We start from the raw sequence: 5,000 nt of genomic DNA, 5'->3' as shown, positions 1-5,000 counted from the left end.
GGATCTTTCTATGTGGAGTTTGCATGTTCTCCCCGTGTTCCCTCCAGGTACTCCGGCTTCCTCCCACCTCCAAAGACATGCACCTGGGGATAGGTTGATTGGCAACACTAAATTGGCCCTAGTGTGTGAATGTGAGTGTGAATGTTGTCTGTTTATCTGTGCTGGCCCTGCGCTGAGGTGGCGACTTGTCTAGGGTGTACCCCGCCTTCCGCCCGATTGTAGCTGAGATAGGCTCCAGCTCCCCCCCGCCACCCCAAAGGGAATAAGCGGTAGAAAATGGATGGATGGATGGGAACCTTAGGATAGGATAGGGATAGGGAAGGTCTTTGTTTTCAGCACAAACCCGTTCAAGATTAGACAAACAAACAGTGTACAGGGTTACAGAACAGGAACGCTAATGGGTCGCCACAAGGCGCCCCGTAAAAGATGGGGAAAAAAAGGTCAACGCTGGGGAAGGATGAGTAAAAAAAATACAATCTAAACTGGGCTCCTAAGGGGGCCCAGTCTGGAGTGGGAAAAAAAACCTCCATAGCAAAACACATGTACATATTACAATGTACATCTCGAGATATCTAACAACAGAGGGAAGGGAGTGCGGGGCCATGGTGGCGGGCCGCAGCTCTCAGGCGCTGCCCATCCTTCCATCCACTGAGGTGTTATTATCCCCTTTTTTTTTTTGTAGCTCTGCCAATAACACACAATTCTTAGTTTGTTTTAGTCCTTTGTCACCGATTCTGTTCTTAACTTTTATGGACATAATTTCTAGGCGCAGTCAAGGCGTTGAGGGGATCCGGTTTGGTGGCTGCAGGATTAGGTCTCTGCTTTTTGCAGATGACGTGGTCCTGATGGCTTCATCTGGCCAGGATCTTCAGCTCTCACTGGATCGGTTCGCAGCGGAGTGTGAAGCGACTGGGATGAGAATCAGCACCTCCAAGTCCGAGTCCATGGTTCTCACCCGGAAAAGGGTGGAGTGCCATCTCCGGGTTGGGGAGGAGACCCTGCCCCAAGTGGAGGAGTTTGAGTACCTCGGAGTCTTGTTCACGAGTGAGGGAAGAGTGGATCGTGAGATCGACAGGCGGATCGGTGCGGCGTCTTCAGTAATGCGGACGCTGTATCGATCCGTTGTGGTGAAGAAGGAGCTGAGCCGGAATGCAAAGCTCTCAATTTACCGGTCGATCTACGTTCCCATCCTCACCTATGGTCATGAACTTTGGGTTATGACCGAAAGGACAAGATCACGGGTACAAGCGGCCCAAATGAGTTTCCTCCGCCGGGTGGCGGGGCTCTCCCTTAGAGATAGGGTGAGAAGCTCTGTCATCCGGGGAGGAACTCAAAGTAAAAGCCGCTGCTCCTCCGCATGGAGAGGAGCCAGATGAGGTGGTTCGGGGATCTACTCAGGATGCCACCCGAACACCTCCCTAGGGAGGTGTTTAGGGCACGTCCGACCGGTAGGAGGCCACGGGGAAGACCCAGGACACGTTGGGAAGACTATGTCTCCCGGCTGGCCTGGGAACGCCTCGGGCTGGACGAAGTGGCTGGGGAGAGAGAAGTCTGGGCTTCCCTGCTTAGGCTGCTGCCCCCGCGACCCGACCTCGGATAAGCGGAAGAAGATGGATGGATGGTTTTAGTCCGTTATGCAAACATCTCGTGCACTCATGTCGAGGCACAACCCGGTAAATGTTGCTCCTAATCAGTACATAAATGATGATGAATCACGTCTGACAAAAACCAAAGCAATTTTCCCACCGTAAGAAATGCAAACCCCAAAACCATCGATCCCTCTGGCGGTACTGCATCGAGAAAGCGACGTCAGTGTGTAAAGGATATCACCGCATGGGCTCAGGAACACTTCAGAAATCCACTGTCAGTAACTACAGTTGGTCGCTACATCGGTAAGTGCAAGTTAAAACTCCGCTATGAAAAGCGAAAGCCATTTATCAACAACACCCAGAAGCGCCACCGGCTTCGCTGGGCCCGAGCTCATCTAAGATAGACTGATGCAAAGTGGAAAAGTGCTCTGTGGTCTGACGAGTCCACATTTCAAATTGGTTTTGGAAACTGTGGACGTCGTGTCCTCCGGACCAAAGAGGAAAAGAACCATCCGGATTGTTATAGGCGCAAAGTTCAAAAGCCAGCATCTGCGATGGTATGGGGGTGTATTAGTGCCCAAGACATGGGTAACTTACACATCTGTGAAGGCACCATTAATGCTGAAAGGTACATACAGGTTTTGGAGCAACATATGTTGCCATCCAAGCGACGTTATCATGGACGCCCCTGCTTATTTAAGCAAGACAATGCCAAGCCACGTGTTACAACGGTGTGGCTTCATAGTAAAAGAGAGCCTGTAGTCCAGACCTTTCGTTGGGACTCGCTTCTGCCAGACACGATCTCGCTGTGTCATCGTGCCCCCCTGGCCGGCTGAAATCCTGCCATTGGCCCCAATGGGACTAACCCCCCCACCAACTCGGACACACCGCCTCACCCCGAAGGCGTAACTCTCCTCTTGGAAAAAGGTAATGATCCTACCGCCGGTTCAAATACAGACATTTTGTTACGACTTTTAATTTGTCTATTTAGTCAAGTTTGATGTCTTCTTGGCACTGCGTACCAGAGCCAGACCTCCCAATCTGTGTTCAGCCTTTCTTTTTTAGGTGGAAAAAGATTATTATTGATTTGTACTTTGTAGAATCAGAATCAGAATCAGAATAGTTTTTATTGCCATTGTTTGAGAACGGGTTCACAAACTAGGAATTTTTCTTGGCGCAATCGTGCAACTTAAAACACATATAACACAGAATAGGTAATAAAATGAGCTGTATTTTTTACAAAATATGTACAAAATAATAGGTGTATAAATGACACAATATGTTACTGCATAGACTAATTAGGAGTCTTTGTTTGTTTACTTACTACTAAAAGACAAGTTGTCTAGTATGTTCACTATTTTATTTAAGGACTACATTGCAATAATAAACATATGTTTCATGTACCCAAAGATTTTTTGTTAAAATAATGACAAAAATGCCATTTTTTTGTGGTTCCCTTTATTTAGAAAAGTATCGAAAAGTATCGAAATGCATTTTGGTATCGGGACGACCCTAGTGTGTAGTAGATGTTTAGTTTTATACTGGAGTGTTTTATAGAATAGGGTTGGGGTTGGGGTTAGAGTTAGTGTTGGGGTTGGGGTTATGGTTAGGGTTAGGGTTAGGGTTAGGGTTAGGGTTAGGGTTAGGGTTGGGGTTAGATGGTTAGGGTTAGGGTTAGGGTTAGGGTTAGGGTTAGGGTTGGGGTTGGGGTTGGGGTTAGAGTTAGTGTTGGGGTTAGGGTTAGGGTTAGGGTTAAGGTTAGGGTTAGGGTTAGGGTTGGTGTTAGGGTTAGGGTTAGGGTTAGGGCTAGATTTAGGGTTGGGGTTAGATGGTTAGGGTTAGGGTTAGAGTTAGGGTTAGTGGTTAGGGTTTTGGTTAGGGTTAGGGTTAGGGTTAGGGTTAGGGTTAGGGTTGGGGTTGGGGTTGGGGTTAGGGTTAGGGTTATAGTTAGAGTTAGAGTTAGGGTTGGGGTTGGGGTTAGAGTTAGTGTTAGGGTTAGGGTTAGGGTTGGGGTTGGGGTTAGAGTTAGTGTTGGGGTTGGGGTTATGGTTAGGGTTAGGGTTAGGGTTAGGGTTAGGGTTAGGGTTGGGGTTAGATGGTTAGGGTTAGGGTTAGGGGTTAGGGTTTGGGTTAGGGTTAGGGTTAGGGTTGGGGTTGGGGTTGGGGTTAGGGTTAGGGTTATAGTTAGGGTTAGGGTTGGGGTTAGAGTTAGAGTTAGTGTTAGGGTTAGGGTTAGGGTTAGGGTTAGGGTTGGGGTTAGGGTTAGGTTTAGGGTTAGGGTTAGGGTTAGGGTTGGGGTTGGGGTTGGGGTTAGGGTTAGGGTTAGGGTTGGGTTTGGGGTTAGAGTTAGAGTTAAGGGTTGGGGTTGGGGTTAGAGTTAGTGTTAGGGTTAGGGTTAGGGTTGGGGTTGGGGTTAGAGTTAGTGTTGGGGTTGGGGTTATGGTTAGGGTTAGGGTTAGGGTTAGGGTTAGGGTTAGGGTTGGGGTTAGATGGTTAGGGTTAGGGTTAGGGGTTAGGGTTTGGGTTAGGGTTAGGGGTTAGGGTTTGGGTTAGGGTTAGGGTTAGGGTTGGGGTTGGGGTTGGGGTTAGGGTTAGGGCTAGATTTAGGGTTGGGGTTAGATGGTTAGGGTTAGGGTTAGAGTTAGGGTTAGTGGTTAGGGTTTTGGTTAGGGTTAGGGTTAGGGTTAGGGTTAGGGTTAGGGTTAGGGTTAGGGTTGGGGTTGGGGTTGGGGTTAGGGTTAGGGTTATAGTTAGAGTTAGAGTTAGGGTTGGGGTTGGGGTTAGAGTTAGTGTTAGGGTTAGGGTTAGGGTTGGGGTTGGGGTTAGAGTTAGTGTTGGGGTTGGGGTTATGGTTAGGGTTAGGGTTAGGGTTAGGGTTAGGGTTGGGGTTAGATGGTTAGGGTTAGGGTTAGGGGTTAGGGTTTGGGTTAGGGTTAGGGTTAGGGTTGGGGTTGGGGTTGGGGTTAGGGTTAGGGTTATAGTTAGGGTTAGGGTTGGGGTTAGAGTTAGAGTTAGTGTTAGGGTTAGGGTTAGGGTTAGGGTTAGGGTTGGGGTTAGGGTTAGGTTTAGGGTTAGGGTTAGGGTTAGGGTTGGGGTTGGGGTTGGGGTTAGGGTTAGGGTTGGGTTTGGGGTTAGAGTTAGTGTTGGGGTTAGGGTTAGGGTTGGGGTTAGAGTTAGTGTTGGGGTTGGGGTTAGGGTTAGGGTTAGGGTTAGGGTTAGGGTTAGGGTTAGGGTTGGTGTTAGGGTTAGGGTTAGGGTTAGGGTTAGGGCTAGATTTAGGGTTGGGGTTAGATGGTTAGGGTTAGGGTTAGAGTTAGGGTTAGTGGTTAGGGTTTTGGTTAGGGTTAGGGTTAGGGTTAGGGTTAGGGTTGGGGTTGGGGTTGGGGTTAGGGTTAGGGTTATAGTTAGAGT

The sequence above is a fragment of the Nerophis lumbriciformis genome, linkage group LG20 (genome assembly GCF_033978685.3).
Source record: "Nerophis lumbriciformis linkage group LG20, RoL_Nlum_v2.1, whole genome shotgun sequence".
Classification (NCBI taxonomy): Eukaryota; Metazoa; Chordata; class Actinopteri; order Syngnathiformes; family Syngnathidae; genus Nerophis; species Nerophis lumbriciformis.
The sequence above is the reverse complement of the archived record's forward strand: the minus strand, read 5'-3'. Positions refer to the sequence as shown.